Source organism: Ischnura elegans, chromosome 10, assembly GCF_921293095.1.
Source record: "Ischnura elegans chromosome 10, ioIscEleg1.1, whole genome shotgun sequence".
In the NCBI taxonomy this organism is placed as follows: domain Eukaryota; kingdom Metazoa; phylum Arthropoda; class Insecta; order Odonata; family Coenagrionidae; genus Ischnura; species Ischnura elegans.
The window spans coordinates 98,885,907-98,912,334 of NC_060255.1; the positions used below are offsets into that span (position 1 = coordinate 98,885,907).

At 39.1% G+C, this 26,428-nt stretch overlaps 1 protein-coding gene across 1 annotated transcript in view; it reads right to left on the reverse strand.

Annotated features, from left to right (window-relative positions):
- Positions 1-8,990, reverse strand: part of LOC124167316 (serpin-Z1C-like) — a 56,787-nt gene extending 47,797 nt beyond the window's left edge. Inside the window, exon 1 of the mRNA XM_046545292.1 lies at positions 8,901-8,990. The gene's annotated coding sequence lies outside the window, so the exon portion shown is untranslated. The remainder of the gene's footprint in view (positions 1-8,900) is intronic.
- Positions 8,991-26,428: the final 17,438 nt, after the last annotated feature.

A 26,428-nucleotide genomic window follows, 5' to 3' on the forward strand; every position in this document is an offset into this window, starting at 1 on the left:
GAAAAATTACATGTATTAGTATAAGATATGTAACTAAAATAAAACTTTTTTCAAGGAAATAATCTCATGAACTAATATAGCGCTGTTATAATTTCCTAAAATGTTGGTTTCATTCACCTATTTCATGCTAACATGTCACAACTTGGCTTGCCCCCCCCTCCTAGGTCATGGCTTCCCCCCCATAGTCCATGGATTTCCTCCCCCTTGACCATGGCTTCCCCCCCTCTAGGTAAAAAGAAGGGGTCCTGGCAAGTATCAAGTAATTTTTTCCGCAAAAACCAGTTTATTGCGATCTCGGTAATCTTCAATAAAATTAATTAAACAAATCGTTTTATTTACAAATCCAACACAATGAAGCCTAGATTAACGTATTTACACTGAAAATACGCATTTTGAAAAATCCTACGTGAGATTAGAAAGAAGGCGTGGAGCAAAATCCCACGATATATCACAAAGGGTGAAGGGAGGGGTCCATAAAAAGGCAATATTATTTCAGAAATATTACTTATTTACTTGTAGATTAACCTAACGGTGACATTCCTAGAAAATGAATATACAGACTGTCCCAAGGGTCGTGTGTCATTTTTGACCGGTAATTTTGGTAACTTTGCATCGAGCAAAATTCATGAAAATTGGCAAACTTATGGGGAAAGATCCTAAGTTTTGTTGAGTGTAAGCAAAATTATACAATTTTGAACTTTTGACCTCACAATGTGTATGCAAACAAAAAATGTGAATTTGCCTTGAGGGGTTTAAATGTTAAAAAAGTCCAGATAGAAAAAAGTCTGAATTTCATTGACCAAGATGTCAATTCTTAGGTTTTAGGACCCGAGAAACCCAAAAATAACACTTTTATTAACGAAAATTTAACCGTTGATCCAGTAAGGTCACCGTCAAGGTGGCAAAAAGAATAGCATATGGGTGACAAAAAGAATGGCATACCAACAAAGGTGTCGATCCATTGATTTTATAGGGTGCTCAAGTCATTGGTATTGTCCAAATACCCGTATTATTCACTAATTGACCTCCAAGGTTAATACGGAGGTCAAAGCCATGGTCAAAGGTCATAGAGGTTGACGCCCGGCCATCGTGTCAACCAAAGTGTCGAACCATAGGTTTTGAAGGGTGCCAATGTCGATTTTTCAGTTCATAGATCCGTATTGTTGATTATTTGACCACTGTGGTCTCAATGGGGGTCAAAGGTCATAGAGTTAAACGTCGGGCCATCATGACAACCAACGTGTGAAACCATAGGTTTTGAAGGGTGCCAAAGTCGGTTCCAACACTTGATTGGGATTTTTATGATGCACACACTTCATTTACAGTGGAAAAAACGCGTTCAGTCGCAGCATTAGCTTGTGGTAAGGACATATAATATTCCTTAATTTTAGTGCACTGTTGTATGGAATATGCTTTGTTTCAAATGATGAAATATTTATAACCATTTGTACTCTATCAAGATTTGTGCTGAATCCCAAGACTTTACCGTTTTCTAACCAACATATTTTTTAAATATTGGTACCTATTTAAAAGATCATTTTTGGAAATATTATTATATGGAAATTTTTATGCACAATGATCGAATAATTTTAGAGCATCATTCCAATTAAGTTCATGTTTTAATATAATCCAATGAAAATTTTCAATATAATTTTAATATAGCGTCCACTCTTCTAAATAATCTTTGCAGTTACTATAGAAATTTTTAACGTGATTCATGATATCTGCACGATTTATTGCACCCACTTCGAGCTCACTTATGCTCTTACCGATGGTTAATGGAAGAAAATTACTCTTTGACCGCTTTTGATTCAGATATTTTTAACTTCATTTGCTTCTTCGATTACCAAAATTTTATCACCTTCAATAACGTCAATAGCATTTTGAAAAAGAGGTAATTGATTGTGTATAAACTCCAGCTAAATTTGAGGATTCTTTTTCAAAACTCTCTTCTAAAATTCTATTTTCAGTTCAAATTTTAATTCGTAGTGTGGTATAATTTAAACATTCTATCTAAAGCTGACGAAAGAGGTAACTTGCGCGTTTTTACAGTAACCAAGTATTTTATGATATTCGACTTCCGCAGTTTCACAAAATTCTTTCAGCATTTGAACACGCACAGTGTAAAGTAGAAATAAAAATATATTTAATGACAATATTTACCACATCTGCGGGCAACAAATCAGCAGCTGTTTGAACGGCGTTATGTATCATGTGCGCTGCAAAACCATTTTGATAACTTGTGATGTACAGGCCTTAGATCTGAAGGATGATTATGAAACATAGCATAGAAAGACATCCTTCTGCTAATGCTAGTTTCTTTTCTTCGTCTCCATCAGTTGTTTTTACTAAAATTTTCTGTATTTTGGAGGAAGATGCAGCAGTAAATGTAGTAGAAGATGCAGTAGATGTAAATATCTTTTATGTTCTTGGGTGCTTCATCTCCAAGAACTTCGAAATATCATTCTTACCGCCGTGAAAAATAGAAAATTATCCGTTAAATTTCACACATTTGACAAAGTAATTTGGATTTTTTTTAAATAAATTGAGATTCACTTCTTGGATGATCTTTGAATTTACATCCTCTTTTGTTACGCATTATGACAAAAATCTAAAAAATTAAATTATGTTGTAAATTGTTTAAAAAATTTAATTGAAAACTCTGTAAGTACATATATACAAAATAACATGAAGATATTTAATAAGTTATTCAATAAATTAAATATAATTGATTGTTATGAAGCAAATTTATTTCAAAAATTACTTTAATCCAATCCTCTCTTTCTAATTATAAATATGTTAATAGATAATATTTATTCCCAGAATTTTCCGTAGCGTACGTAAATCGTAGGTGTCACTTGCAAGGCCGGCGCTAGACCTTTTTCCACCATCACAAAATATAAATAACACGAGAGCTGTCTGCTAAATAAAAAATATGCATTTATGAAATAACTAAATCACTTACTTAAATCATCTGAATGCTGATTTGTTGACATCCCTTTTTTTTAATAGCACTAGCGCGTAGTTCCATTTGCATCGCATAAGTGACCGTTAAAAAAATTACTATATGCGAAGGCGTTGCCGCGTTACTTCGTGGACGACCGGCAAATTCTTTACACCATGATCCTTCCCCTCATTAAAATTCCCCCCTTTTTCAATTTTTGTGTAAGATTTCATGCTTTTATAACGATGTTCCGAATAATGCTGGATCGCTAACGAGGTAAGAAAAAAATCTGCGGAAGTGTACAAAGGGCTTTCTCTTCATTTTACTGCCACAATATGTTTCCATCGCTGCCAATGCCGAAAAATGCCACTGTTCATTAATTGTAAGTTCACCAATCCAACCATGGCTGAGAGAATACTTCTCGTACATAACGCAATAAATATTAGTACTTTTAATTGAAAATCGCGAAGAAAATGGTCAAAATACCGCAGTGGTACAGTGAATCGCCATTCGTAGCCATTCATGCTTCCCAACCGTGACGTCACGAGGCCTTAAAAGTGGGCGGGAAGGGAAGGGAGTGGAGGGGAGATGTTGGCCACACGGCGAGCCATGGGTAGGGGTGGGGAATTGCGGGTCTACTTGCTTATATGGTCTAAGCCTTTCTCTCACATGGCGCGTGTTTTTGGATGTTAGAGGTGCGTGCTCGAAATGGGATTGTGGATGAGACCAACGTCGTCACTGGAATATTATAATACGCTCCCAGTGAACAAGAAATTTGAAAGCCTTTACCGTGGTCGCTTTCTCGTCAGCGTTCTTGCCATCTTCTCGCGGTCACCTTCATAACCATTCCATTGATGATCCAAAACAGTCGTAATATTTAACCCTGCAGGACTCGCGCCCCTTTTTGGAACGCGAGTACTCGCGCTGAGCCTGTCAGGCTCAATTTTCTTTTTCAAGTCCTCACCGATTAAAGTCGATTATTTTTCCTCTTCTTTTGTTTAAATCTAAGTAATGTTTAAATGGTCCATTTCATGAAAATTAAGTCCATTTACGTCTGATAAAATATGTAATTATTTCTTCATATCGAGTGTGGTATAATATAGATTACCATTACTTGTTATTGATTTATTGACTCGTAAAATCACTACACAGTGTTAATATTTGGACAGAAAGAATATTATAAGGCAAAATTAGCTATGATCATTATTCTGCAAGCATGAAGCATTCAATAAATGTGTATGCTCGAGACGAATACACTTTCCTTTATTTTCGCAGACATACCCGGTAAATATATTTTTCTTGCATCCACAGTCTGCACACAATTTTTCAAATTTCAGTGAACTTTGGGTTCTCTGTTTTTTTAGTTGCCTTTGGTTAATCTATTCTGTTAGTATGATAGGCTCGTCTTATAATTAGCCCTAACTCTTTGGGGAGCGATTTTATGGTTCCCCTTCTTTACGCGTGTTCATCTACGAGCCCAACTGACAATTGCCTAAATAGCGCTCTCCGAGATTTCACTTCTAAGTTTTTGTTTCCGAGGTAAAAATGTAGGAATTTACTACAGCAATATTTAGCATTACGTAAATATTTGGCATAGGACAACGCCGTGCATTACTTGATACATTGCATGCCGTGCATAACTGATCTAGCGTATCTACTCCCGATTTTGTCATGCCATAAAAAGGTATCATTTCTGGCTTTCTTTCATCTCCATTACATTCATCATTTTTTTGTTATAGTTCATGGTTGATATCATAAACACAAATTAATTCTTTCTTGGAGTGTATGACGCATAGAAATAGTTCTTGCAGAAATCAAATGAACCGTATTCCGTAATTGAAATTCCGTATTTGTTTGTTTCAACGAAAAAAGTAGGCAATTCCCGCTTATTTTTCCGAATTGTTCCAATCATGGCAAGTCGGAATTTCAAGAGTTCTTTTACTAAACAAAAACTGGCAAATACATTGTCAATCGAAATATTTCTACCAGTGCTGATGGGGAGCATAATCTCTTCACGATATCAGAAGGGCTGTTGTTGACCGAAAACGATCCATCAGGTGGTTTACCAGCATACACTTCAAAGTTCTAAGTGTAAAATATTCTAGCATCTACCTAGCAAAGCAAAATTTTTAATCCCGTATTTGTTGGGCATGCTTGGGATTTATTGCTGGAATGCGAAAAGACCTCGAAAATTCACAATTTTCTCATAAATGGTTGTGTATTCACCAATAATGTAAGAACTTTTACGATTGTCAAATTTTTCAAATATCTCATGAAAACAGCTATCCTATCATTTTTTGTCTTCTTTGCTGTTATTATTTGTATTTTCTATAATTTTCGCAAGCAAAAAATCACTGCCAGCATGCTGAAACAGAATACTCACGGTTTTGTAGCGGAACTGGCGCAGTTGAAACTTCAGCGAGAAGAGCACCTCCAATATCTGTGCACTCTCTTGTCAGAATGACCGTGTCCTCCGAATTTCATGGCCGCCGAGGGGCGAAGTGAATACACTTTTCGAAAAGAGGTGTAATTATAACGAGCCGTAACTTATAACATTGTGTGAAATCAATACAAGCAGCTTACTTTGTGTCAACTATAGCGCGCTTGTAATTACAGTAGGAAGAGCAACAATGCCTTCTCAGACATACTTCCATGTAAATAGTTTTGACTTTCAAAATATCAAGCCGATTTGGCAGAAAAAGAACCTTTACTAGGAGTATAGTGTTAGATGTTATCCATAACAGCCTACATAGTGTATATACAGGCAATCAGAGAAAAAGAATAGTCTAAGGGCGAGAATCAAAAATGTAACGCGAGCACTCGCGTTGAGCCTGAGGGGCTCACACCGCGTGCATACGAAGCAAAAGTATCATATTCCAACCTTATGATTGGTTGATCGGGATATTCTAAGCGTGGAAAACGTAGCCAAAAGAGCAAGGAAAAGATAGAGAAAATCTAAGCGCATTATTGAGAATTTGTCAAGAACTATTAATAAAATATCAACAATGTGAGCCTGTCAGGCTCAGCGCGAGTTCCGGAGGGTTAATTAACGGAGTCATAATATAGCAAATATACATATTTAGGATTTTTTCGATGTAAAAACTTCAAAATTCTCTACTTAACCTATAACAAAACCATAGGAAGCAATGTATTATCGTCCTAGCCGACGAAAAATCATCTTAATTATTCTAAATGCATCTCCATCCGTAGAAGTACCTCAGATATTAACTCGGCAATTCACTGATCTGACAAAATAAATCCAGTGGCGGCTTGCCCACAAGGACTCTCGGACGCCACCCCTCCCAAAGATTTGAAAAGGGAAAAAAATAAATATAAATGAATTTATAATTATACATCTAATTAATCACAGCGTTATTTCAATCGCATACATCGAAAGTGTAGGAGAAACACGCAAAAATAGCGCGAGAAGTTCGCATTTGTAGCTGTGGGGCGCTGGCCAGAACGTCCTAATCCATCGCGATGCAGTGATATGAAGAGTGGTAGTGGTGGGGGCTGCTGGTGCTATGACGCGTCTAAAGGCCTGGTTACACGGTACATTAAAGCGTACAAGTTAATGTACGTTTGCGTGAAAGATTTTGGTGGACCGGAACGGAACATGTACGAATGCATGAACCAAATTAGAACAGGTTCTATTTTCCGTTCATGCATTTGCACAAGTTGGGTGGTTACACGGTACATTTTCGTGTTCATTCACGCGTTCATACATTTAGACATTAACTCGTACGTGTTAATGTATCGTGTAACCAGGCCTTAAGATTGTGCCTAATGGAAGTCTTTGGACGCCGCCCGAGCACGCGCAGAGCGACGTATCTAGTGAGTACACATCGCTGCGCCGCCCGGCGGGCGTATAATCTGGCGTCCACTTGGTGCTGCAGTGTTGCAGAATACTTGTTTTGGTTCAAATTTTATTATTATAAATATTTAAATTATATTATTTTAAATTAAACAAATGGAACACCCAGATAGCCTTAAAAAAGCAACTAAAATAAGCAAAATATTCAAAAATGTTGACCCCCTCCGCAGAAGTGTGCCCCCCCCCCCCCCCCCCCGAGCATTTGACTCACGAGCCGCCACTGAATAAATCCGGTAATTATCTGCTTTGCTAGAACATTTCCCAAGAACCCTACATGTAGGGTTCTTGACTTTTCCCATAAAATGCTTCAGCGCTCGCCGATTCTCAAGTGTTCTTAGGCTTTCAGTTATTGCCATCAGATGGTGAGGGGTCGACTTAAGCCTCTCGTTAAGAATGGGTTCGTGCTGAGCGATTTGGATGAGCTGATCCGAGCGTGTAGAACAGATCATGAGATAAAACTCGGATCGCTGCAAGCGTGGACACGAGGTGCCTCAACCCCACAACCCATCCACTAGGGACATTGCTTCTTATTGATATAATAATCAGACATTTAAAATTTTGCTTTATTGTGCTCTAATTTATTAACAGCTCCACTTCAGAATGGAAAAATAGGCTTAACTTTTTTCAGTGGATAGCGTTGGTTTTTCTAGAATTTTTGACACTGAAAGTTGTGGGAGGCAACGAGTTTAATCCCAGTCCATTCCGAAATTTTGTTTTTCAAATTACAAATTTTGTATATTTTACAGTCGGTAATTAGTATAAAAAACACGCTTTTTTTAAAAACAGTATATTATGCACTTAAGACTAAAAAAATTATCTTTTGATGAATCGGATGATAAATCGTGGGTGCTGATTAGATGTTGATATCACGCGCCATTCTATAATCACCTATCTGGCTCTTCTTCACTCATTTCTAATGAACCCATTCAGCTCACACGCTTTATTCTGCGAGCCATGTAAAGCTTATTTTATATTTTTTTAGTTCTTTCTATTTTGTTTTTGAAAAAGGCAAATTATTAATACTCTTTTTTTATTTTTTATTAGACTTCAGATCGTCTAGCCATGTCAAACCGTCCTCAACGGCTCTCGGAGACGTAAGGCCCAGCCAGTGAGAGTCAAAGGCACTCTTGTGTAGAGTGTGCCAACCCTCCAGGATTTTTTGTCGAGAAATTCGCCTCACTGATTCAATCCGACATGGATGTGCGCAGGACATGGATGAAGGACATGGATGTGCGCAGAAATTGGGAAAAATGGAATGTGGCTGGATCACTGTACTCCTAACTCGACCAGGAGGGCGTTTACCCCTTGGGACACCGAATTCGAATTCGACCAGACTTGGCAAATTATTTTCCTTTGAATGCCAAACGAAAAAGTCTTCTGAAATGCATGCAACGGTTTACAAAATATTACAGGATTGTAAAACTGAAATTTTTCGAGATCATCTTCGCATCAAACGTCATTTCTCCGGAAATGAGGAAGAGAGAGAAGCGTATAACGGCTCATTTTAAATGTATTGAGTTGACAAAGATAGTCATTGGGTTATTTTGCAAAATTTAAACAATTTATTAATTTTATGACAAAATTAAATTTTAAGATTGATTTTTGAGAATATAGCACCCCTTCAATTTTCCTCATTTTTCATGTGTTTCAGATATAACCCAACCCTATACAAGTTATTTTTTTAACGGTAGGAGTTATATTCCATTTAAGAAATAAAAACGCGAGTAAAGGCGAAGGAGCTGTTTAGGAAATAAGCTTAAAACGTCAACAAAGCAACAATCAAATATTAGCCGTTTGTCAAGAATCTGAAAAAACAACTCTTTCTTGTGTAAGGATTGCTAAAATGTCAGCCAACTTTCGCAATGAAATACGAATGTGTTATGGCATCGCATATCAAAATAGTAAACGGTATCAGGAATCAAAATGGTACAAGAGCCTCGTTATCGCACACTTTGACCGTCTTTTCATTGAAAGCGCCCCTTTACCCCTTTCCCCTTCCACCGCCAACCTCCCACTGCCCCTACCCCCCACCCCCCCAATGATGGCAGTAATGACCACTGAAACAATGAAACGTAGCCTTACCTCGATTGCGCGAACCAAAATCACTCTGCGATGGAACGATATATCCGGTTTGGTGTTGGATCCTGTTCGCTCGTGGCACGATTGTGGAGACCTACCTACCTATCGGAGGACGCTTTCATTACGCAATACCCCACTTGATCAAATATCGTAATCAGACAAGAGGACAGATATGGCAGCTGGATAAGTCAAACAGCACTTATCTAAGACACGGTCTCAGGCTTTGAGGAACTTCTTCATCGTAGAATAAAATAAAATTACTTTGTTCTATCCCACACTTTATTTTAAATAGCACGACCCAAGTTTCTGCATCTTATGCCATCATCACCTGATGACAGCATGACATAGACAAGCCAGTCATGCTATCATCACCTGATGATAGCATGAGATGCTGAAACCCGGGTCGTGCTAGTTAAAATAAAGTGTGGGATAGAACAAAGTTATTTTATTTTATTCTATCAGGACTTACCTCTTTGCCCAGGACATTCGTTTTCACTTCAAGCATAAAATCACAGATTGTGCCCGAAATACCTAATTTATGGCAACTCTAGTCATTGCTCATACCGATTGCCTGGCCCATAGAACCAATTTCATATGTATTTGGACGTCATTGCTGCCTTTGAAGGAATTAAGACTCAGTTGGGGAAGCACAGCGGACTAGGCACAGTGGACTGAAATTAAAACTAAACGGCCCAAATTCATATCTCTATGTATGTGCGGCTAACTCAATCAAATCTTCACATGCTCGTGAAGTCAAAAAATCTAAATTCTGAATCAAAACCTCGCGGAAAAATAAAAGGCAACTTGAAAATAAGATCATGGCAATGCACGTCGTAAGGCTCAATGTTCAATCGAACAAACGTTCTATTAAAATTCCTTACCTCAGTTACGCAAATAAAATCCAGTTCGAAAGTCAAAATTTCGAATTTTGTTCAGGTGAAATCGATTTCAGCCCACTGTGAATCGTCAGAAGATATCTGGGCTGGGCGATTGGTCAGCATTGTGTGGGTAGAAAGCTCTGGAGATAAAAAAGGGAATGGACTCGCAATGTGTACACGATTGTTGGTACAGCAACTGTGATAGATCCTAAATGCAGTTGAGACCATGAAGGGGAGAAGTACTCTTGTCAGTGACTCTTCGTCGGCACCTATTGAGAACTTTGTGGTGAGCCACCTCTATGGTGTGCGGAGGGGCAGGTTTCCTCCTAACATCTTCCGATTTATATTATCAAAGATAACGCCCTCCTATCAGCACACGCGGGATAAATTTTGCTGTATTGAGGCGCGGGAGGGGGAGAAGCGAGTGGGGAGGGTATGGGATCCGCCTGCTGCTCTTGTATCCGCGACGCTGCGTGGGAGTTGGAATATTTTCTTCGCGGACGCGGACTTAAATTAGGCATTTTGTGGCTAAACGGTGGCAGCTACGTCAAAATGCAAAGGACAGTAACTCGGCAAAATCTACAGGGATTGACCATAAGATATTATATTTATCGAATTTTGACTCTCCCCCCTCCCCCTAAATTGCATTTGAGCGAGGGTCAGGGGTTCACCCAGAGGTCTCAAAAATTTCAGGCCTTATTTTTGATCGGTCTCACAACTTTTTTCACTGGGCCAGATGGATTTGAAAAAAATCGATTTTTCCGATCCGCGCTACTGTCCAGGTAAGTCATGATATCGCTAATACCGATATGTTCGAGAATCTAGCCTGTAATCGATGGTCGACAGTTCCTTGTATCATGCCTGTTTCTCTGAATGAATACCGGTGTAAGGTTTTTAAATGGTAATTTTTCCAGTCCATTTGTATCTTTCCTTCGGACTTAAGGAATATTCCAAGAACGATGCGATCTTTGACGCTGAACCCTTGAGAACGCACGTGGGTATTCCCTTCGGACCCGGAGATTTATTACTTTTTGCCGACTATTGCTGTTCAGTTATACAATTACATTGATTGGTGATTTTTTCATTAGTTTTCCTTTTTACGGGATGTCTAAATTACGCACAGTGTCGTACGTAATGTCTACATTTTAGAAGTGGGAGTTAAATGTGTTACCTTTATCAATATTTTCGGTGAGAAGTTAACCATGTTTATCAAATTATGAATATAAGGTCGAAGATTTTCCCTGAAGCTCTCTTGCATACGGCCAAAAAGATTTCGGATTTTCTTCGAATAATATACCTACTGAGTTTTTTTCCTGAAATTTCACAGTGCAGCACGCATTTATTTCTTGGTTCGTGAGCGTTGCGCAGCGTAACTTTATATTACTTCGATCCTTCACCTAACGCAATGTATTATTCGAGGTGTTGCGCGCAGGCTGTATTGGGAGCGGGTAGTCATGAATCCACTTGCTCCATTTGTCATCCCTCCCACTGACTCATATCGAAACAATCGCTTTGGGAGTCAACACAATACCCACACAACAAAAACTCCCATTCTGTGTCGACACCTTTACCAAACAAACATGGCGGAGAAACCGCGTGAGTCAATACACATTCCCTCGACCGCGCTTCCGGAGACGGCTATAACTATGGGCAATTAGATTAATGCCTATTTCTATGAATGAATACCGGTGTAAGGTTTGTAAATGGTGATGGTAACCATCCTATACTATCGCTTACACAATCACAATTAAATAAATAAAATTGATACCAGATAACCCGTGCGATAATTTCATACTTTCACCATATCAGGCATTAAGTATCTTATAGATCATTAAAAATCAAGGAATATCTGTTTCCAAAGAACAACCACTACGTTACAGTCAGTGCCCATATCAAGTATTTTTCTAGGAATTTATTCTTACAAAAATATTTGACTATACTATACATACAAATTCATAATTTTCTCTAATTCCTAAAACAATTTCATAATAGACTCTCACTCTCACACATAACAATTTTATACCATTCACCCATGCAAAATCATGCCTGGACACACATAAATAAATTCGGTGTCTAAACGGGTGGCTCGTAGGATTTTTGAGCACTATAGGTATTTTTTAGACTAGAGGGTAGACTGTAGGCCATCTAGCGGAATTATAAATGATTTAACTAAACGTAGCCTCCGAGGAAATCCGCATAGCGTAAGTATTCACAATAAAGTAAGCTAAGGAGCGGTAACGCTTGAAAATAGGGTCAATAATCCCAAAACGCGGGCTCCAGGGAAAGAAAATATACCAAATGTTATTAGCATTCCCAAAAAAATTCACCCACCTAGTACACAAAAGTTTGGAAAAGAACCATTCGAAACTCAAACTACAAAATATGACATTAAAAAGCGCGCCTATAATCCAACATATTACGCAGACGTGGTCATGGGGACGGAGAGCTGGCTTACGGAAGACGTAAGCGACAGAGAAGTTTTTCCTCCGGGATACAAAATTTACAGATGCGATCGACTCAATATGTTCGAGAATCTAGCCTAAAATCGATGGTCGACAGTTCCTATTTATTCATAGCCGTTAAAACACATTTACACAGCGTCCTCCATGAAATAATTGACAATAAAGTAGAATGCGTATAGTGTACATTTAAATAACGAAACAGAAGGAGTATTCATATTTGCTCTTTTTGTAGACCTCCGAACTCCGAAGTTGATATTATTTACCAACTAAAAAATCAAATAATCGCATTTACTCAGAGAGATAATAAAAGTTTAATAGTTATTGTAGGATATTTTAATCGTCCATCTATAAATTGGGATACTTACACTATAAAACCGAATTCAAGGAATAGAGAAATCAACGAGATCTTACTCAACGTATTTGAAAATCACTCTCTCGCCAAAGTAGTTGACAAGCCTACGAGAGGAAATAAGATATTCGACCTTTCAGCAGTAAGCCATCCTATCTTGATAAATAAATCGATATTATTGACGGTATAAGTGATCACAAATAAATCTTTGAACCATTAAAAATTGTTGTAGTGTCAGCTGTAAAACCAAAACGCAATATTTACTTATTTGATAAATGCGACTTAATTAAATTTGGCGAGATGCATAATGACTCCTACTCAAAATCCGTAATGACTCAATAGGGTAGTTTCCTTCATCAAAGAAAACGAAAGGCATTGATTGAGATTCGATACCCACCATTAGTGTATTCATAATATACAAATTATTTGGTTTTAGAAATATCGGTTTAGACGAATGGCAAGGGTCAATTATATCCTCATTTGAAAAAGGCCAGATTAGCGCCCATGCGATGCCACTCCACGTGACGTCACAGGGACCTAGTTTCTATACGAGTAAATAGGAGTTTTAGATCGTCTGAGGTTACCAATGCATGCATGAGGCACAGAGCTCAGGGAAACATCTCTTAATAATCACATATTTAAAATACCTAAGCTCGGAAAGTTTCCTTCGCTTGATAAGGTATTAATAATCCTTATTTAAGCCAAGCGCTACCAGCCAGCATGGTACTCTGCTACCTGGTAGCATCCTGCGTCGTATCAGCACTCAGAGCCTCGCCCCAAGGTCACCTCACTTGCGGCAGCGGGAACCATAACGACGTTACACGGAGTTTACCCGGCATTCATACTTACCCGTCGCGTTTACGCGCGCTTGAAAACTTTCACTTTTCATTTAATGGTGAAAAATAGATATCGTCATTTAAAAATCTAAAATCGTGAAATACGTACTCCAGGAGTAATAATCTTTCCATTTAGGCAATAAAAAAATAATAGGATACCACCCCATTGAAAAAAGATCCCCTCTCATTGGGATCTACGAGCGGTGACTACTCGACCGGGTACATCGGTTAAAGAGGATAGAATGTTCAGCATAGGGGCATGGAAAGTTAAATCGACGAGAGAAGTTAAAAGTTTAAATGCGAATATTGGACCTATACGTCTAAGGAATCAGTGAAATGAAAAGGCCCGAATGGAGTGCCTTTGAAGTGGAAGGTAATGGATTATACCAGAGAGGAGTACAGAGAGGAAAGGAGGATCATACTCACAGTATCTTTAAACAGTAATCCTGGGGATAATGTTTAAGCGCCGAGGTGCGAGTGAAAATCTACCTACTGTTTCATAAAAGGACAACGACGATGAATATACAGGTAAAAACTAACTGTAGCTACTGTAGTGATGCAGGTTTACATTTATACAACAGATAATGAAGATGAGGAAGTAGGATACGCCTACCAAAATATCATGGAAGTAATCAAGCAGGTAATAGAAGAGGAAAATCTTATTACAGGTGATTGGAATGCCGTTGGTAAAGTACAAGACGGAAGAATAAAGAGGAAATGTGGATTTGGAAACCGAGATGAAAAGGATTAAGGTTACTTGAATTCTGAACAGAACATAGACTAGTGGTTAAGTAGACATATGGGACGAATTATAAACCAAAAGGCTTTGAATCAATGAAACACCATTCATTTGGAATAATTGATGATCTCACCTAAGGAAAACAGTATGTACCTAATATGTACAGTAGAGCGGTCCTTATTTTTAAAGTTTTCGAGTTTCTCTTGGGACTTCCCCCAATTTTGTTCCATTTGGTGGGAAAATAAATTATGAAAATTATTTTTGCGATCGGGTACCGGGAAAATGTGTCTCATCGCACTTAAAGTTTTGAAATTTGGGTGTTTTTAGGTGTTTTTCGGACATAACTGAAGATGATGTCACTCTTGGATTTTTCTAACCCTTTTTTTAATCTCCTACAACGACTCTTTAGACATTTGCAGTGTATCACCTCAAATATCTTTCACTTTACCCTTTTATATATACCACATATATATACCCTTTGGTTCTCGGGATATCGCACCGAGAGTGAGCGCGCGCCACCCTAGTCAGATATTTGGGGTAGTACGCTGGTTGCATACTCTCCGCAAAACACCTAAAAAGGGCATAGCCGAATAAGAGGGTGTAAAGTCCCCCCTCCGGGATTTTTCCCGGATTTGGGGCATAGGATTTGGGATCAAAAAGGACTAAACTCCCCACACTTCCCTACACGCTAGAGGCCCACCAGGGCCGGCTAGCTCGAAAATTCGATTTCCACTCTTTTTTAAATATCTCGGGGTTTAAAGCATATCTTTCAATGCAATTTGCGGCATTTGAGGGATTTCTTAATGGAGCAGATGCCCATTTTTCCACAACATTTTAGTCGCATACGGAGAAATGGCGTCGGTTTGAAAATTTCCAACGCTAGTTTTCATGAAATATTTTTGAGTGGGCCACAAAGAAAAAATGAGTTTTGAAGGAGTCTTTAAATACTCTTCGGCTAATGTAATGAAAAAAGAATATTTAGGTGGTGGAACACCCCGAAAAAAATAAAATATGCGATTTTGGTAATTTTTTGCTGTTTTTTTCCGATGACCTGTGCCCTCATAACACCCGTTTCATACCATCTTGCACATTTTTGGTCCTCTCACTAACGCTCAAACTCATACCTATTGTAATTCCAACTACAAGGGACAGAATTTGGTGGATACTGGTGCCGAAAATGGCTTCAGGACCCTCGAAAACCACCGAGTAAGCTATTTAAAAAAACCCAGACACCCAAACCCCTTCCCCAACTCCTTTGAAACTTAGAATAGATTTGATTTGGAAGTGTACGAGATTTATCAGCTGCCCCCCCCCCAAGAAGCAAACATCGAAAAAGTCTTTAAGGAAACTCAGGACTGGATCGAAACGACAGTTTTCAACAATTTTTTTAAAAATCAATACCCCTTCTAAGGAGACAAACTCGTGTTTATGTTCCATCAATGGTACTTTCTGCTGTACTATCAACAGGATGATGTAAAATTGCGATTTTATTCCTAAAGCTACGGCGATTGACCACCAATATATTGTAATAATATAATCGCTGTGGGTAGTTAAGCGTCTCTGACAATAGGGTAGTTTCCTTCATCAAAGAAAACGAAAGGCATTGATTGCGATTCGTTACCCACCATTAGTGTATTCATAATATGCAAATTATTTGGTTTTAGAAATCCCAGTTTAGACGAATGGCAACGGTCAATTTTATCCTCATTTGAAAAAGGCCAGATTGGCGCCCATGCGATTCCACTCTATGTCACAGGGACCTAGTTTCTACACGAGTAGATAGGAGTTTTACATCGTCTGAGATTACCAATGCATGCATGAGACACAGAGCTCAGGGAAACATGTTTTAATAATCACCTATTAAAACTGCCTCAGGCCGGAAATTTTTCCTCGTTTGGTAAGGTATTAATAATCCTTATTTAAGCCAAGCATACCAGCTAGCATGGTACTCAGCTACCTGCTAGCATCCTGCGTCGTATCAGCGCTCAGAGCCTCGCCCCAAGGTCACCTCAGTTGCGGCAGCGGGAACCAGAACGACGTCACACGGAGTTTTTCCCGGCATGCATACTTACCCGTCTAGTTTTCGCGCGCATGAAAATTTCCACTTTTCATTTAATCGCGAAAAATAGATATCGTCATTTAAAAATCTAAATGCGTGAAATTCGTATTCCAGGAGTAATAATCTTTCGATATAGGAAATAAAAAAATAATAGGAAACCACCCTATTCTATCCGGTAAACTCGTTTCGTTTTTTTCCGCAATTTCATGATGTCCTTTTATCCTATAATCCAACTTCATCCTTATATTTTAAGTGTGTATATGAGCAATGGGCAAACGCTGAAGCGTGATAAAAGAAGCGGTAAATCCTTATCAAATCACAGCGCCTCAATTTTCCCACTCATTGTCAATTCCAAGAAAAGACTGTTATCTGCCTGCTCTGCTGTTTATTTCCGGCGTCGTCTTCATGACCAAATGTGTCGCAGGACGAGGAAAACCGTGAAATACATTCAGAACCACATCCGACACATTCACTAAAGCCCGCCAGATTAAATCCACCACACAGATCAACCCTGACCTCTTCCACCACCGAGGAGTCAGTGGCGGATACAGATGGGGGGCGCAGGGGGCGCGCGCCCCCCCCTTGCGGGTCCGCCTGTATTGCCGAACATTGCAAAACCACAATTGTAGCTTTTTTATATCATAAGATGGAATTGTCATTTACATGTTTATAATCACTTTAAATAAAATTTTCATATACTTTGCCTGTGACTTGGTCATATTTTATTGCGATAAAAGTAAAGACAACTCAAGATATGTTGCGCCCCCCCCCCTTGAGTTTTTTCTGAATCCGCCACTGCGAAGAGTTCTCGAGAAGTTTAACCCTTAAACGGTGACGTTCGGTCTGAGAGACCGCTGCGTTTCAAAAATTGTGAATATTTTCAAAATTGGAATTTCAAAGTATCAATAATAATCGTGAGCGCCACAATTTTGTATATTAAGGACATGGCACTCTTAAAATTTAACGTTCTTATTTTTTGTTTCTAAAAGTTGAAACTGGATTTGAGTAGCGGTCTGTGAGACCTCACGCCACTAAATTGGAAATCCAATGAACGTAATGCTGGTGGAAATGAATAAAAAAGTTGTGAAAAACAATTCCTAGTGATTTTTCAAGAATAATAATTATATTATAAATTTGTAAGGAAGCATTTTTATTTACATAACGTGGATAATTAAGTTGCTAATTAAAAAAAGTGCCATAGTGAAAATAATAACTCAAGTGTTTTTGGTATCAGTTTTTTGAATTCAAATAACAATTTTTACTGAAAAAGTTGGTTCGTATTTGGAATGCATAATATTAAAGATAAGTTTTATAATAGTTGAGAAGTCAAAGAAACATTAAACTAAACAATAAAAATGACGTTACAACATTTTATGATTTTTTTATTTGTTGCGGTCTCCCAGACCGCACGTTACTGGTAGAGTAACAAGAATTGCACGTCACTGGTTAAGGGTTAAAATGTTAGGGCTCCGTCAGCGTTAGTTAATATATCCGATTTTGAAAAATAATCGCACACGAATATTATATATGATTACTGAATAGGGGCTGTGAGACGCAGTAAAGATACATTAATTTGCCTCCTCTACCAACTGACCGAATGGCTATACCCTGGATGTAACGGAGTCGATCATTTGCACATAAAGTCGCAATTCAGTAAAAGCTTACGATAGATACAAGAGAAAGATAAGTTACGATGGAAAAATAATACTATTACCCGTTCAGACATTTTCTCGTGAAAGGAATAGGAAAAACACGAAAATCTCCGCCCACTTTTCATGACTAGATGACGTCATGAAAGATCTTGATAATTTCCTCTCTCAAGGCGAGAAAATTGAGGGAACGAATCGCTCACAAGAATGCATTAATAACTCAACTGCACGACGCCTACATATGTACTAAGGCCGCAAAGTAAGAGATACCTCGTGACACGCCCGAAGTGAGTTAATGACGCAATCAACTTGTCTACGAAACGGCTCAGGCTGTCCAATTTTCGCAGCGAATAGCGCGAGAAATTAGAGTCAGATCGAAAAACGAAAAAAATGCCTGTCTAATTACTTTCAATCACTATCAAAATCTAATTTTCTTAAATATAAGTGTACGAATCCCTTAGATCGGGTGAGTTTTATCTTCACCAAGTGGGGGATCCAGAGAGGGATCCCCGTTAGGCCCAACACCTAACCCCCCCCGCCCCCCAGTATCCTGAAACCGCCGCTGCCCTCACTTACACAAACCAACATTCGGGTTGACTCACTGATTGACAGAGGGATTCGGTTGAAATCGGTGGGTGCGTGACTGTGACTCCTTTCCTTGAATGACGCAATGCTCATCAAAACAATGTTACTCTATGTAGATCTATGAACTAAACACAACGTCACCAAGCATGCCGCCGGAAGCAATCACTTAATCACTCAATGCCGCTCATGCAGTTGTCCAGGATTATCGCCAGCTGGGTTCTCGTTCTGATTCAGTGGGAGGCCGCTACACTGCGCGTTAGACAAGACAAACGACTGAGACATCTAGTGGGAGCAGAACACACTCCTACACATTGTACCGGGCAGCGGGTATTTTGAATCACAGAGCGCTTTATCTCTTTCAAACTCAGAGCTGCTTCTGGGATAAATTAAATTTCAAGACTTCTCATTTTTAACAAGTGAAAATTTTCTACTCAGTCATGACTATTGTGACAGCTACATATTTCACCATTAAACTTTACAGCACAAGAGAACACGCAGTTTAAATCTTTCCTGAATAGAGCTAAAAATGTATACGTTTTTGATGTTACTTTGGTGAAGCGACATTGGGTTATTATGAGTTAAGCGACGTGTCTAACACCTGGCGGTTTAAAATTGAATCTTTGGAAAGAAGATCGCGAGAATAAAGCTATTACAGCGCATGTTTTTTCGTAATTTTTGACGGTGTCCCTGAATTCTTAAATAAAGTATTACCTTCGGGGATAGGTGTAATTTAGTCTAAAATTAATATAACTATCTTACTAATTACTTAAGTGTTATGTACTCTTGAAACACCCAATCGATGTTTTGTTAGGACAAATGAGGGAAAGGCTTACCCCACACTAATATTTATGCGGAACGGAACAGAAAGGTGTGGAATAAGATTGATTGGGAAGCCAAAAAAGTTGAGACGACAATGTCTGGAGGAATTGTGTGTAAAATCATCATCATCACTGGTCAACAATCCTAGGATTGGTTTGACGCGGTTCTCCACTCAGTTCTCCTAGCAGCTAATCTTTTCACACCTACGTATTTCTTCTCTTTTAAATCTCTCTTTACTTGTTCCATTATTTTGTTCGAGGTCTTCCTTTTCCATTCTTGCCTTCCACTTGTCCTTCGACGATTGCCTTCATCAGGCCATCATGTCTCAAGATGTGGCCTATAAGGTTGTTCCGTCTTCTTGTTAAGGTTTTCATGAGGCTTCTCTTCTCTCCTACCCTTCTTAGGACTTCCTCGTTACTAACTCGGTCGATCCATTTGATTTTCATCATTCTTCTGTAGCACCACATTTCAAAGGCCTCTATCCTTGCTTTCTCCGCTGCGGTCATTGTCCATGCCTCACTTCCGTTTAGGAGCATACTCCAGATGTAGGTTCTTATGAATTGTTTCTTTACTTCCATATTTAAGTTTCCCGCTGTAAGCAGGTCTCTCTTTAGGTGGAATGCTCTCTTCGCCTGGGCTATTCTGCTGATAATTTCTTTCTTGCTTCTCCCGTCACTAGTTATCTTGCTTCCCAAATAACAGAATTCATCCACCTCTATCAGTTTTTGCCTCCCTATTTTAATGTTGGTCTTGACTTCTTCTCTTCTGCTGCATACTAAGATCTTGGTTTTCTTCGTGCTTATTTTCAGCTGATATCTACTCATTACCCTATCCATATTAACCAGAATATTTTTCAAATCCTTCTCTGTTTCTGCTATAACGGCTATGTCATCGGCAAATCATAAGAATCATTAATGATGAAGAGTACCATTGAAAACTGCTAACAAGAAATGCGAAAGTATTTCAGTCCTAGAATAAGCATCCTGCATTTTTTAGGAATATAAACGGGGAATTGACGATAGGGGAAAATAGGGAAACCTGTGAGATTGAAAGAAAATAAATTGACATCTCCCATCATCATCCTCGTGTATGATTATGAACGCAATTGTTAACATTCCCTGCCGCAAAAAAGAAATATTGTGCGAAATGGAATACTACGTGGGAAAAAACGGTCATTTTATGGAATAAAAAATGTTTCCAATCCCTATGATAGCAGGGCGAAAGAATTATATTTTTAACCTCTCTGCTCTGAAGTTGTCTGCATCCCCAATAGGGTGATTTCCTATTATTTTTTTATTGCCTAAATCGAAAGATTACACTGTTCTGCAAAAAATAGTTAAAAAAATTCCCCGCTACAATTTAGGGTGTTTCTGGCTAATTTTGGGTCGCTGAATCCGAAAATGACCTCCGTTTTTTTCTATCACGCTCCATTTTAATGCAACCCCTAAATTGGGGAAAACAACCCCTTATCTAAACTTATCGCTTTTCAAGGGACTTTTACTAATGTTATATGCTTCTGATTGAAAAAAAACTGACGTTTTAAGGCTATCACGGTCAAGAGAGAGACAAAATACACTGAGGTTGAAAAGATTTTGGGGGTAAAAATAAAACCTTAAAAAACATAAAATTAACATTTTTCTTAGTTTTTTATGACATATGATATGGTAGCTAATGGAAAAGTTTTTAAGGGATGAATACACTGTTCACCCCCCCCCCCCCTCATTTTGTAAAGGATTAATATAACATAAAATATAAGAGGGGAAGGGGTACCACCCGTATAACCCCCTTCCCCTCTATGAAGTGGTAAAAATATCTGCCAAAAAAAATCTGAACACAAATCAGATTTGTCAAAATATTATTGTAACAGCGTTTGTGGGCTCATGATTTGACTTCGTTGTCCATACTTTTAATGTATGAGATGAGACCTTTCCATTAAATTTTCGGCCACTGTGCACCGTGGAAAAAGGAAATGTAGTGTTTCTATGTGTAATATTTCAAAGCCTGCCGCGTGAACGGCGATGATGTGTAAGATTTTCCATGAGAAAACATTCCCCTGGATCGGGAATGAACCACGGACCTTTGACTTTCCCTGCCACTGAGCAGATGACTACGCTACCCTGGTTCCTGTCTACATCTGTCTTAGGGAGATGAGGCACCTTGGTAGCTTAGTGGTCTGCGCAGTGGCCTAGCTGGGAGGCCAAAGGTAGTACGTGCATGGAAATAAAGATTTGATTAAAACTATCAAACTGGAGTGATAGGGAGTATTTTTGTATAATAAACTTAAACTTTGATGTTAATTATTTTTTAAAAGTAATTAAAAAATAACACGAAGATGGCATTATTCCACAAGTTTATTGTCTGTACTACGCGTTTCGACCGTTAGGTCATTATCAAGTACAAGAATGGTTGGTATGGGGTTGTATTTATATGGAACGGATGGGTAACAGGCGAAGGGGAAGTTGGGGAAGGGTATGCGTCATTGGGTGGAGCGCTTCGGGAATGGTATGGCCAGGAGTGGGGAATGTCCATTCCCGAATAATTCCCGAAGCGCTTTGAGGTATTCCAGGGGTATAATCATTCGCGATCATGTTTAATAACATGTGATAAAAGTCGTCATACTAGACTCAATCCATGCTAAGGATATCACTCAGCATGTTAAAGTCATCCCAGCCGGCGCAGCCCATACTGCATCTATATGTGAAGTGGATGCAATGAGGATGCAATGTGTGACAGAATGCGCCAGGTACCAAATATCCTTTTGCCATCCTTTGCTAGGTGCGCCTATATATGCCATCATGATGTGGTTTAATAGTTAAAAGATGACTCTACAACCAGTATATAGTTGTGCATGACATATTAGTGTATGAATAAAAAGATATATAGAGCAACTTAATTGGAAACGAAGTAATGTATCAAGTCGGATATCTTACGCCTTATCTCCTGCTTCTGTCAAAACGTCAAAATGGCATCGGCATTTAGCTGTTAGGCCAAAGAACCTTTGAACCATTATTGCTAGAAAAATTTTTAAGAAGAAAAAAAATTCAGACGATTCAAGAGCGCGGCTAACTTCGGACTCCGATTATAAACGGAAATGTACGAAATTGAGGAAGACTTCAAAGGCAGCTAAGTAGTATTTCAAGGATGGCTGAATATTTTGAAGAGAGGGCAAGAAAGAGATTGGAAATAATTAAAGACATAAGAAGACGATGAAGTTGGCCATTTCGTGAAAATCACGGCTTTAAAAATGAAAAAAAAACCTCCTAAGTTAATTGCGAAGTCTCAAGGTTTCAGGAGACAAACCGTCGTCCATTTCCACCACGCTCCAAGCCAACCTCTTGAGAGGCAGACAGCTACTGAAATGCATTTTCTGCTCAAAACAATGTTGTCGGGCCGCCGCGGCGGTCTCAGCTGGTATCTTTCTGGTAGGTCTTTTTGTATGAGTAACAGGAAAACAAGTCACTTTTTCGAGGTTTGAACGCTTTTAATAGAAGTATGGTCTTCGATCGTATCCAAAGAAAACGAAATGAACTTCGATGAAACGTGCACTTACATCACATGAAAAACCTCCACTGTCTTCACCATTGACCATTTGAGAATCGGTGTCTTGAAGAAAAACATAAAAACGGTGAATGCTGAGCGTTAAAACCCATACAGCTTCAATAACCTTACCGCGTCACGGCTAATCACACTCCCGACGCGCGGAGACGAATCCTGCCGCGCGATCGAAAAATCAATGTTATTTGCGGCGACGCAAACTTATTTCCAAGATAACTGCATAAAAACCTCAAGAAATCTTCAAAGAATGCTCTCATATAAGTTACTCCGCGTGACTTTGCCGAAAACCCATTTGAAAGTCTACCTAAATGCAAAACTTTGTAGAAAAACATTATCCGCCATTTTGTAACTGCACGGTAAGAATTTATGGACGGTATTCTTTAAGATTATGGAAAATTAAAGAAAAAACACCATGCCAACAGATTATGTGGTTTTTTATTCCGCAAAAATCCACCCATAACTTCACCATCCACTTACTTTGGAAGATTTTCAGAGAAAATTGAAGACGGGCGTTTTTATGGAAATTTGCTCACGTTTTAGCCTCTGTATCTCAGTAACGGGAAGGATCTATGTCAAATGAAGTACATGTTCATAAATTTCAATCATTTCTGAGTATACCTGCGAAGTTTCAAGTTTATAACTCAAAAAAAGCCATTTTGTAATTTTGTCCGGCTTTTTCCGATTTCCGCCCACTGTGCGGTGTTAAGAATACAGAAAAAGAATACTCTTTACAAACATTGTAGTCAGGCCAGCGGATAATTAATCGGCAACTATAGTTAGTTGTTCGGAATAAAAAGTATAATAAAATACCTATATTTCACGATTGAAAATGTTTCCATCGTACGGTTGATGCGTTTCATTTTTTTCGAGGAGCACATCTGCAGGCGTAGGACCAATCAGCTGACAGTGCACGGGGGCGGCGCACGGCCGTGAAAGCCGATTGTAATTATGAGAGAATCCCGATTGTATACCAGATTTGCAGAATCAGGCCAATTTAAAAATTAGCCCTATTACGTATGTCTGCCATTTATATGAGAATTGAATAAACCTACGGTTCAATAAGCTTTATCGAGGAAACAAAAAAATTCGATCACATCAAGATTAAAGAATAAAAGTAACTAAAGCAGGCGAGATATAGTGAGAGGACATCCTGAGTAAATGAAACGGAGATGTCACTTTGCCACCAATTCATTGAGTGACGTACGAGGCGTTTTGACTGGACAGTGTTCTTGAGAATGTCCTAACGGTCGAAACGCGTCGTACGCTACTCAGCGAATGAGGGCTCAGGGCCGGGAACCAATCCGTAGCTTATACGTCCGATCACCCGGGGAGGGGGAGGAGGGGAAGGGAAAAGGAAAGAGGCGCAGCAGCGATGGGAGCCCGACGACGCCTCTGGGAGAGGATAGGAACGGGACGGGGAAAATACCTCAGCGCTATAGAAGCGAAGAGCGAACAGCGAAACCAGGTTGAGCCATTTATGTTCTAACGATCTTGGAGGATCATTTTATGAGAAAGAAGGATCCAGCGATCAAATTGTTACGGCCATACCACGTTGAATACACCGGTTCTCGTCCGTACGCTACTCAATAAAGTCGTGGAAAAGTGACATCTTTCTCATCGATTAAAAATTAAAGAAAATAAATATGCCCTCTCATTCCAACGGCTTTTCCCGACGACTTTTCGTTCGTGCTCCAAGGCCTTTTAGCCAAGAGACACATTTTGCAGATCTCCATACAAAAATATTATATTTTTAGCTTTAGCTGATTGATTCAGAAAGTGCAAGTGCGTTGTAAATATTTTATGGCATTATATTTAAGGAGGGGACCAACATGTCAGGTCACTGGCGCCGTTAGGGATGTGATGGGGAAAAAGTTTGGAGATAAACCCAGAATCGGCATTGGCCTGCTCTAATCGAGAGGCGCCAAGGGGACCACGGCTTAACGTCCTATCCGACGGACGGAGTGCTGAATGCACTTGAAGTGCCCGGCACAAGCCACTCAAGCAGGGATAGCCCAGACTCTGAGAGAAACTGTGCCACTGCCGGGATTTGAACCCGGGAGCAGGAGGTGGGAAAGACATTGAAGCCATCTCACGAACCGGATCCCAGCCTCACATATTACAGTCAGAATTTTGAAACTACACGAAGACTGAAAGAGTTGTTAAAAGGGCCTACAATCGCAGGAATGGTTGAAGACGATAAAAACAAGATGAGTGTGTTCGGGAGAAATTACCTTCTATTCACGTTTGATGAGAAACTAGATTTTGATTTGGCATAAGTAGATGATACGTATAAAGTAAAACATTGCGAAAATTGGAGAAAAACCACGTTTATTTCAAGATAATTCCTCAGAGTAAGGATTCCCCATTCTTACTCTGAGGATAACTCAGTAAAAACTTGGAATTCTGGGACGAAAAAAATCACGACCACTTCGTATGGTGTGTCAAATTGATGGCTCATACTTATTTTGGACGTTCATTCTAGGCCAAAATTCCCTCTCTTACAGGGCTATTCTGTAACAGATAGCGGCTCCGCTATCACGACGGAGATGCTATTTCTGGCGCAATATTACGCCCCCCCGATTCACTATCTCAAAATAGCGGCCCCTAAGCGGAATTTGGGGTCGCTTTATAGCATCGACAATAACGCCAGCATTTGGCTCGCGTTATTCCGATAGCGGCCCCTACCAGGGGCGGAGTTTTGTACACGTCCAATCATATTTCTCGATTCTTTGCAATAAACAAATGAGACACTCCGAAAACGCAGCAGGATACTCGGCAGCCCGGGAAGAAGTTAAAAATACGATGTGGCTTGTGTTTGGAGATTTTGCTCTTTTTCTATCGGATATTTTCTTGCCTAAGTAAATAAGCGTCTATATTCAAGGGTTCAACAGTCGACGACGGAAGAATATCGCCAATTTTTGAGCTTAATATATCGGAATTTACAAGTATAATTGTCTTGAAGAGGACTTCGTCCACTACGCACTATTCGTTCACCTATGATTATACTCTTATGATTAGTGGTGACGAAATTATTTTTACTAGTACTTTCATCTTCAGCCACGGCTTGTTTACATCGTTTGTCTCATTGCTCACCGTAATTCTACGATGTCCACAGTTAATCCACAGTTGTCCACACGGGTAATTATTTAATTATAAAACATTTTTGTCACTTGAAATCACATTTTAGGCCATTTAAAATACATTCGTTGAGGAAAACAGCTGTTTTCTAGATTACGCGGATGTCATGGAAGGAATCATCGCGAGTGTTGTGATTGTGAACTCGTGTGACATACTTTACGGTTTCTAATACCAATTTCTCGAGCAATGATTATGGAAGTGTTATCATGTTTGCATTTTGATACCATTTCCATGTTACTTCAAACAACTATTAGCGTTGATATGACTCGGACTAAATATACTAGTACAGTGTAAATTTGTGATATGCCGCAAGAGGAATGATGTTGAAATGAAATGTATGCAGTTTTATGATGAATAATTCATTAAATGTTTCCTTGTTTCGAGCAATCATTCTGTTTATTGCCCCTTTCTTCCGTTGGAATCACGGTATACGTACTTGTTAGCATATATTAGTATGCATTG